The 10,617-nt window shown below is 38.7% G+C and overlaps 2 pseudogenes; both read left to right on the plus strand.

Annotated features, from left to right (window-relative positions):
* Window positions 1–6,066: 6,066 nt before the first annotated feature.
* Window positions 6,067–6,816, plus strand: LOC103598217 (annotated as a pseudogene).
* A 3,034-nt stretch (window positions 6,817–9,850) lies between these two features.
* On the plus strand, window positions 9,851–10,600 carry LOC103598218 (annotated as a pseudogene).
* Window positions 10,601–10,617: the final 17 nt, after the last annotated feature.

Below are 10,617 nucleotides of genomic sequence, written 5' to 3' on the forward strand. Positions count from 1 at the left end.
GTACACACAAATATGTATAATCAATATGTTTCAATAAAAATATTTAAACAAAAGTATTTGAACCAAGAAAAAAATTTTTCTTGTGGCTACAAGAAAACAAAGACTGAACAAGATTTCTATTTCACGTATAAAACTGGTTAATGTTCATAAAGAACAATAAAACTGTAATCTTTGGTCAAAAGTCCTTTACATATTGCACAGGAAATTTATTTCCATTGCTGTTCAACGAGAATAGCATTTTCTGTAGGTTAACATGTACGCTTGCAAAGTTGCAAAATATCCTGAATAACAGTAAATAGTAAGTCAAACACGAATACACAAGACAAGAGAATTGGTAGCGTTGTTAGACAATATCTGGGGGACATTGAAAAGATTTTCAGTAATCTTTTCTACATTTTGGATAATTTCTTTTAACGGTGTGAATTTCTGAAGAGTTATCAATCCTTCACCTATATAACAATCTGATTACAAACATGCCCGCATTTGGTACAAAAAGAGTGGAGTTTTCATCCCTGACTAGATTTAAAGTGTTTCAAAGTTCAGGGTCTTTTAGCCTTTACCCAGACAGCTAACACAGAATGATATGAACTATTCAAGTAAATGTCCTTCCTTCAAGAAACACATAATGGAATGCATACTATGTGCAAGGTGCTATGTTATATGAAAAAAAAAAAAATTCAGTTTTTCTTCTCTAGAGGTGACAGCCTATTACACAAGAGAGATGTTCAACAGATCGTGGTAAAATCTGACAAGTGTTTGCAGGGTGCCACGGGCCTCCAGGGGAATGGCACCTGATGGAAGGACTTCTCAGTCAAAACAGCCTGAATTTTACCACTGAAATCATGTTGTTTACTGACTACACAGAGTATCCATAATAAACTTTTATATTTCAATTCCAAGCTAGAAAATAAAAAAAAGAAAAACCTAAAAAAACCTGAAATAAAAAAGTATTGCCTGACTCACTAACCTGAAGATATAAAAATAACTTAAACTGATTAAGTGGCTCTGGACCATTATGCAAAATGCACAATACCATGCTGGACTGTCACTTAACAATGACCCAGAAATCAGTGAGTCATAAAGGACGTATTTTCCCTATAATAACCCTAGCGTGATATGTTTGTAAATTAATGTATCTGCTTTATATGATTTTATGTCTCTTGCAGTGCCAATATCACTTTGATATGTACAGCAAAAATATTCATCATCGTTATGTGGTGTTTTGTATGAAATGTTGATGTAAATATGTGATCCTTGGACTGTTATTTTTTATGTCATGATAGATTATGTTGGCATCACAGTATGAAGGATAAATTGTTCTTTACTTTAATCTTACCACCTGAAAAATGGGGGGAATGCAAGACAGTAATGATAGGGTCCTAAAATGATAGTCAAATCTTCTATAAGCCAAGACTTTGAGCTTTATAAAGACAGAGCAGTGCTAGTCTAGTTTTGTAAGGGATAATTGAATAGTTAATCTTGTTCTATATTACTTTGTAAAAGCTTTCAACATCTCATTGTGTTCAATTATACTCCTGATTGCTCAGATGGAGAGAAAATTTGGGAAAGTTTTGAGATGCTTAACTAAATTGCTGATGAAGTATTTTCTCACTGCCCTTGTCTCCTAAAGGGCAGGATTAGGATTTTGGGTCCTCTTGCAGATATCTGTGAATTTTAGTTACTGTTTCAGTCCATGATACAAATGGATAGTGGTTTTCATCAAATTCAAGGACCAGTTTTAATTAAGAACGACAGCTGATGAGTTCCAAGGGCCCTCCCTTCACCCTGGACATTACTTGAAGAAAGGGCATTGCTAGGCTACCTCTGGCTGCTGGGCATCTGTACTCCATGTATTTTCTCTGCATCCATTTTTGTTTGTTCCTTCCTGCAAATATTAAGGCTCCAGAAATCTGCAGATTCCATGTTCTTTAAAGAGCAGTGGTTTTCTGAAGAAGAATATGCACAACACAAATCCATTTCCTGAACCATACTTCTCTTCTGACTTCCATAAAATAACTGCAGGCGAACCCATTTAGGGGAGAGAAAATACTGCAGAGATGATATTAGAAGTCATACAATTCTATCTGGAATACAAATACAGGTTTTAGGTCCACAATCAGAGTTTTGGCCTGTCAGGTAGGACAGAGACAGAGATGTTTGTGTTTGCTTTCTTTATCCGAAAAATGAAAGAAGATTTAAGAGCAAAAGAAGAATCTAGTCCTTTGACTCATTCAATTCATTATTATTTTTTGTCAAACACATAGACAGAAAGAAAGAGTTCTTGTCTCTACTGAGTTTATAAGCAAGCAAGAAAGATCAGCATCGGGCAAGGGTGCTCTGTGAAGGTTGCAGTAGGAGACATGGGGATGCAGACAATGAGGACAGAGAAAGAAACGATTCTCATGCATGAGCTGCGACATACACTTGAGTCAGATGGTGGGTAAGGTGGGGTCATGGGGAGAGGGTTCTTCTCTCCAGGCAAACCAAACAGCACATTCAAAAACACAGGGAAGTTATAGATCAAGTGGCAGTTTTAGAGGTCCTGAGAGAAAATTCATATGGACAAAGCCACAACAGCGGTTCAGGGAGTTTCAGAAATGAATGTATGTGGAGAGTGAGGGTGGGGGGATCCCAGAGACCAGGAGAAGCCAAGATAAGTCATAGGAAGGGCCTATGGCATAAACCACAGCTAACTCCTACGGAGTCAGGCAGCTCAAAGCACAAAGCTGTCCATCAAGAGTAGGGTCAGCAAGAGAATGATCCCTGACAGCCTTCGCACTGTCATGTGTTCTTTCTGAAGCCCTGAGCTGGGAATCCGGGCCTCTGCTCAATGTTTCTTGAAGTGACAGATGCCTAGGGCAAGCCATGGGAGTGGAGGCTGACATCTATATGTTATGCCGTAGTTACCTGTCACATATTTTAAAAAATGAATTGTCTCTTTGGGCAGAGTAGATATTTTGTCTGTCCATGAGCACACAGTTGATGCCTAATAAATATTTGATTGAATCTGTATTTAAAAAACATAACTCTAGCTCTATTAGAAATATAACAAAGCAACTTTGAATAACAAATTCAAACGTTTTTACCAACCCCCTTCTATATCAGCAACTCCCTAACAAACATTTGGACACCAAATGAATATACGGAGAAGTTAATGGATAGTTTTTGTTTCTCTTAGGCAAGAGTTTTTGGTGATTTACTGTCCTTTTCTTCTTTTTTTCTTTTCTTTCCTGAGCACACATTTCTTTTCTTAATTTTTATCTCCACAGATTACAAAATCTAGAGAATTAGGTCACTATATGGCTCAACCAAAGGGAAACTCCAAAAACTTAGAAAAGAAAATTGATTAACCTTCAGGAAGTCATTTTAACTTGACTCTAAAATAAAAACTTGGAACTTTATATTAACAACAACAAAAATGTACAGATTCCTCTCCTCCTATTTTTTTTTTTTTTTTTTTTTTTTTTTTTTTTTTTTTTTTTTTTTTGCCTTCCCACGTTTCAGGCCAGAGGTTCTTGCCACAGACCCTGCTCTTTAGGTTCTGAGAGATACTGTGTAATATGTAATGGGAGGAATCAGCATGGCTCTTACTGATGTCTTCCAACGTGAAATCTTGACAATTTATTTCAATCACTCTTTCCTCTGTATCTTTAGCATCTAGAGGACTGTAAGGAACACAGTAGGCACTTATCCAATATTGACTGAATAAATAATTGAGTGATACATTATTAAATCAGTACATACCAATTGTAGAAATTTTGGAAAATGTAGTTAGACATGTGTACAATATTACTGCTCTGAGATAATCAGTGTTAACATTTCAGTGAAGTTTTTTGGAGGATTCCCTATTAAATTTGCTGAAGCTCGTGAAGAATTCATAATGATAAAATTCTGGAAAAGTTAATCAAGGCAGTCAAGCGGGTCAGGGAAAGGAAATAAGTTATGTTTTTAAAGAGAAGCAGAGAGGGCTCATCAGGATGAATCTTTTCAAATAAGCTCAAGCAGGCAATAGAAACATTGACTCCAGAAAATCTCATGGAGGTGCCTCCAGGAACATAGCTCAAAGGAAGAGGAGATTGTCTATAACTGTATGAAAAATAAACTATCTGAAGTTTCTGTTTATGCCAGATAATGCATAGCACTTGACCCCCTCACCCTATAATCTAAGAATCTCTATTATTTCCCTTGATAAGTCCCATCCTCAAATTTAATTCTGCTTTGACTGGCCATGAGAGTTGTTCGCACTCCAATATTTACAGAAAACATCAATTTCCATAAGCCTAGATATTTATGAATTACATTAGAATTATTCGTGTGATATATGGCAAATGTATTGCTGACCTAGTTAGAATTCTTCCAAAAGTGCTTTGTTAGTGCATTTGAGAAGTTTAATATGCAGGGTGGCCTGTTTAGAACAGGTTCCACTTAATTCATCATGACCAGCTGCTATGACAGGCTCTTTTAAGTTTTGGGCCAAGAACAAGCTTATTCAATCCCAAACACTTACATCCACTCCTCCTAAGGAAGCCACCTCCAGGTCACACAGCAGTGACCATGGCCCTCTGGGTTGCATAGATTTCTTCTTTCCCAGCCTCTATTTACTCACCAGGGCCATTTCTCTTTCTTGATCATCGTAGATCTACTCTAAACCTTATTTCGAAACCCCTTATCCTTTTCCTTTTTGCATCAAGATCTTCTCTATTCTCCAATTAGGGAATTTCCAAAAGTATAGCTTTTCAGACTCTCAGTGCTCTGACTAGCCAGAAAGTAAAGTAAACCTGAAAGTAAAAGAAGTGCATGAAAACGTGTTAGGATGTGAATGTTCCTGGCCACAGAGCCAAAGCTCAAAAATACTAAAAAATAAAGAAGAAGAATCAGAGAGAAATCTGAGTCAGTAATTCATTCAACAAATATGAATTGCAGACCTACTATGTGCCAGATACTTGGGTCAGGGTTTAAAGTGCAAAAGGTGTACAAAACGGAGTCCTGCTCTGAGAAGTCCTACAGTAGACAGAGATATTAATCAAGTAACAACAAAAGAAATGTCAAATGGCAAAATATACAATGGTTAAGGGGTGTGAGTGCTATGAGAGCATTTAATTAGGAGATGTGATGTAGTCAATGGGTCTTTAGGTAACCATCAACCCCACCGCACCGCAAATGATTGAGCTAAGATATGAAAGGGGGTAGCATGTATTAAGGCTATGGGGTAGGGAAAGCACTGTGTGTCTGAGCAAAGGAATGAAGGCCAGTGTGGTTGGAACTGAGAGAAGTTAGCTTGGAAAGGAAAGCAGGACCAAGCAATGCTGGGGTTTTTAAGACATGTTAAACTATAAGCAATGGGAAGTTGTTGACTTTATTTATATAGGATTTAAAACTATAGATTCAGACACAAGATTTACCTACACCATTGCTTTCTTATTCATTTGTCCATACATGATATTATTACCTCTTTTATTTTACAAGTTGTTGACTTTATTTATATAGGATTTAAAACTATAGATTCAGACACAAGATTTACCTACGCCATTGCTTTCTTATTCATTTGTCCATACATGATATTATTACCTCTTTTATTTTAATGAGAAATTGGCAAAGGGTCACAAAAAATGATTACATTGTGTAATGTTGAACATACTAATTATTCTGATCTGAGTATCACATATTGTACACAGGTGTTGATATTCAATACTGTACCCTACATATGTGTACAATCAATTATGTTTCAATACAAAAGTATGTTGGGGTGCTTATGAAAGGAAATACTTTAGTGGAATTGGAGAAATTGGCAAAGGGTCACAAAAAATGATTACATTGTGTAATGTTGAACATACTAATTATTCTGATCTGAGTATCACATATTGTACACAGGTGTTGATATTCAATGCTGTACCCTACATATGTGTACAATCAATTATGTTTCAATACAAAAGTATGTTGGGGTGCTTATGAAAGGAAATACTTTAGTGGAATTGGGGATTTTATCTTTTATTCATTCAACAAAGATTCATAACCTTATAAAGTAGTAAATAGGGTGGGAGAAGTAGGAGGCAGGTGGCTGCGCACATGCGCAGAAGGGCGCTGAGGCGCCTGGCAGGACTGGCTCGAGTGACAGGAGGAGGGACGCGGGGCCCCGGTGCGGACTCTGAGTGGAGGGACATCGAGGGTAAGAAAGGCGTCTTGTCATCAAAGGAAAGTCCGAAAGAATTTGGAAAGGAGGCAGAAAAGGAGGAGCAGCAAGTCCTCCAACAGTCAGTAGTGAAAACGAAATGAGGACAAGACTTTGGAAAAGCTGGAGGATAAAGAAGACAAATTTAAGAGGAGGATGAACGTGCTGTTGGAATGTAGAGGCAGCGCAGACTGGCTGCATGGAAAGCAACTGAGCTGAAGAATAAATGTGGAGAAGTTTGGAGATCCCCGGAAAAGATTATGTTCAAGAAGTTACCAGAGCCGGTGAGGGCTTGTGGGTAACTTTGCACGTTTACAAACAAGGGATTCCCCTCTGTGCCCTAATAAACCAACGCTTCAGTGGACTTGCCGGGAAGCTTTCTGATGTCAAATGTATCAAAGCCATTTCGACAAACTGCATACCCAAATATCCTCATAGGAATCTGCTCACAATATTTATTGGGTGATGTGAAGACTCAGTTTATTGGTCCTCTAGCATTGGGGAGCATGGACATGACAAAAGAGGAGCTGAAATGGAAATTGTCCGGGTCTGCAGCAATCACCCTGAGAAACCCATTGAAGACACACTGTCATTCTCAGTACGGACTGTGTTCCCATGCATGGACGTTAGCCACAGTAACCTGCTGAACTTCCTTGATGTGACAAGTCATCTGGGTTTTTTTTAAAAAGTAAAAAAAACCCAAAAATGAATCCTTTTGATTTTTAGCTTTCCATAACTATGTTTCAAATTGCATACATTTAAGAAATAATCATTGCTGATAATTCTATTAATTTCTGGGAACCCTCTTTTTAAATTAACAACATTTCCTTTTTTAAAAAAGTTAAAAATAGCTACTGGTATGGCAAAAATAAATAAAGTAGCAAAAAAATGGCAAGCAAAAATAATGAAATAAAGTAGTAAACAAAATAAAGTAGTAGACTAAAAGTAGTAAACGTTTTCCTTTCTTTTTATTTATTTATTTTTTAATTTTAATTTATCAATATACAATGTAGTTGATTTTCATGTCCCTTTACCAATTCCTTCTCCTCCCTTCCCTCTCCCCGCTCCCCCTGGTCAACATCATATCTGCTCACTTGTCTTAAGAAGTTCGAGGGATTGTTGTGATGGTTGTGTTGTCTTCCCCACCCACCTCGTCTCCCCACCATTTGTTTGCATATTNTGAACATACTAATTATTCTGATCTGAGTATCACATATTGTACACAGGTGTTGATATTCAATGCTGTACCCTACATATGTGTACAATCAATTATGTTTCAATACAAAAGTATGTTGGGGTGCTTATGAAAGGAAATACTTTAGTGGAATTGGGGTGAACTACTCTGTGTATTCAGCTTCAATGCAAGATCCTACTATGAATGGTTCAAATCCTTCCCTTGTATTCATTCCTCTCCCCAACTTGTTTCTTTTTAAACAATGTCTTTCAATTTGTTAATTTAACGTGTAGTGATGTGCTGTAGTATTTTTATTTGTAGTTGCAGCAACATGTCTCTGCACACTGTCCGATGGCATTAGCTAGAGGGTGTCCCCTAGGAAGCATTTATGTCTCCCAGTTGGTAATCACGGTAGAAGAGCCTGAGACATTTACAGAGGTGTCCTGTCATATTCTCTGATTTTGATAAGACATAAAGTTACTATAGAGGAGAAAAATTTGTGTTAGTCCATTTTCTGTCACTGTTAACAGAATACCTGAAACTGGGTAATTTATAAAGAAAAGAGGTGTATTTCTTAAAAGCAGTATATTTTTTGGAGGCTGAAAAGAGGTGTATGTTTGGAGGCTGAAAATTCCAAAATCCAGGAACATATCTAGTGATGGCATTCTTGGTAGGAACTCTACAGAGTCCCATGGTGTCCCAGGGTGTCACATGGTGAGAAGGGGAAAGTGCATTTGTTTGCATGCTCACTTGCTCATCTTATGAAGCCACCAGTCCATACCCATGATCACCCATTAAACCCATTACTCCATAAATGGATTAATCCAATCACCTCTTAAAAGCGCCATCTTTCAACACTGGCACGTTGGGAATCAAGCTACCAGACGAGCTTTAGAGGGGACAAACATTCAGACTCTAGTGATTTGAAACTTGTTTTTAATTAGTGTCTGGAAAAGTATAGAAAAGAAATATAGCAATTAGAGAAATCCAGATTTTAAACATGGAAGCAAGAGTCTGAGGGAATCAGTACCAGAAGTTTGGGGGAGCAAGTTTGGTGTGTTAAAGCTCAAAAAGCTGCACTGTCTAGAAACCTATTTGCTCTGCTTGAGATCAATACTTCAAAGATTGCATTTGTAATGATGAATAAACTATCCCGACCTAACCATCACACATTGTACAGAACTACTGAAAATCAACGTTGTATCCCACATGTATGTACAATAAATTATCTTTAAAAAAATTTTTTAAATTAACTGAAATAAACAAATAAGAGATTTGTGAAGGTTATTTCCCCAGTAGGAAAAAAGGTGGAGATCTAGAAGCAATAGAAAATAAAGCAGGTAAAATTTAAGGGCCTTAGAAGTTAGGAGTGGCACAATCACTGGGTGGCCTGACCCAGCCAGCAAGTGCAGTGGGCCCCTGCAGAGGAACCCCTGTGGTGATGGAGAGCAGCAGGTGAGAGGCAGCAGAGGCAAGAGCAGGGATTGACAAGACAATGACCAGAGCTTGGAATGTGAAGAGAAAACCTTTCCTGTGCTTGTATTCTTTTGGAAAGTCCAGGAGAGACGCAAAGAAGAGGAGGTACAAGATTCTGCCATTTTAAAATAGAAACTATTCCTCTAGCATCTCAAGGGGATAACTGAAAAGTTGTCTTTCTCAGAACCTACATCCCAGTAGGGTCATAGGACAGCCAAGTTCTAGTGTGTTTGTGTGTCTCTATACTTTAAGTATACTTAATATTGTTCACCGGTGCGTGCGTGCGTGCGTGCGTGTGTGTGTGTGTGTGTGTGTGTGTGTCCAACGTAATAGCAAGGATAACTTAATGGCTCAAGTATCTTCATTTTGGAAATTTTTTAATGCTAAGAAGGTGAGCACTGTATATCACAAATGTCAAGGTGCCACAAGAAGATGATAAAATCACCTTTAAGATGAGAATTGAGGTCATATGTGTAGGTCCTCATCTCCTATATCTCCTCATAAAATATCCTTTGGCTAGTTTTGATGTGAAACTTTAGTGATGGGAGAAGACCTGCTGAACTGGAAGGGTCTGTGCCCTGTGGAGGGGGTGAATCGTGTATGTCAGCTCCCCTCACTTGAACTGCAAGTGCAGATCACAGCACCTATGGACAGGGCGTCCGGAGGGACCACGGTGTCAACGGGCTTTCATTAGACTCTGTCAGGCACGTGTTTCTTTTCCTATTGAGTTATCCAAAGACAAAAAGCTGTCTATGCCTCCAGCACAATAATGAATTTTAAGGCCGTCACACATATTTCATTAATGTTTTCTTGCTTCTACAACTCCCTCTTAGAGAGCAGGGGCCATGTGTAAGTGTAACTGTGGTATCCACAAGCAAAGATACTTTGTGATTTGTGGGATTATAAACTTCTTCACTAGACTGTGTGTTCCTTGAATAAAAGGATTTTATCTTTTATTCATTCAACAAAGATTCATAACCTTATAAAGTAGTAAATAGCGTGGGAGAAGTAGGAGGCAGGTGGCTGCGCACATGCGCAGAAGGGCGCTGAGGCGCCTGGCAGGACTGGCTCGAGTGACAGGAGGAGGGACGCGGGGCCCCGGTGCGGACTCTGAGTGGAGGGACATCGAGGGTAAGAAAGGCGTCTTGTCATCAAAGGAAAGTCCGAAAGAATTTGGAAAGGAGGCAGAAAAGGAGGAGCAGCAAGTCCTCCAACAGTCAGTAGTGAAAACGAAATGAGGACAAGACTTTGGAAAAGCTGGAGGATAAAGAAGACAAATTTAAGAGGAGGATGAACGTGCTGTTGGAATGTAGAGGCAGCGCAGACTGGCTGCATGGAAAGCAACTGAGCTGAAGAATAAATGTGGAGAAGTTTGGAGATCCCCGGAAAAGATTATGTTCAAGAAGTTACCAGAGCCGGTGAGGGCTTGTGGGTAACTTTGCACGTTTACAAACAAGGGATTCCCCTCTGTGCCCTAATAAACCAACGCTTCAGTGGACTTGCCGGGAAGCTTTCTGATGTCAAATGTATCAAAGCCATTTCGACAAACTGCATACCCAAATATCCTCATAGGAATCTGCTCACAATATTTATTGGGTGATGTGAAGACTCAGTTTATTGGTCCTCTAGCATTGGGGAGCATGGACATGACAAAAGAGGAGCTGAAATGGAAATTGTCCGGGTCTGCAGCAATCACCCTGAGAAACCCATTGAAGACACACTGTCATTCTCAGTACGGACTGTGTTCCCATGCATGGACGTTAGCCACAGTAACCTGCTGAACTTCCTTGATGTGACA

Source organism: Galeopterus variegatus, unplaced genomic scaffold (assembly GCF_000696425.1).
Source record: "Galeopterus variegatus unplaced genomic scaffold, G_variegatus-3.0.2 Scaffold2533, whole genome shotgun sequence".
NCBI classification, from domain to species: Eukaryota; Metazoa; Chordata; class Mammalia; order Dermoptera; family Cynocephalidae; genus Galeopterus; species Galeopterus variegatus.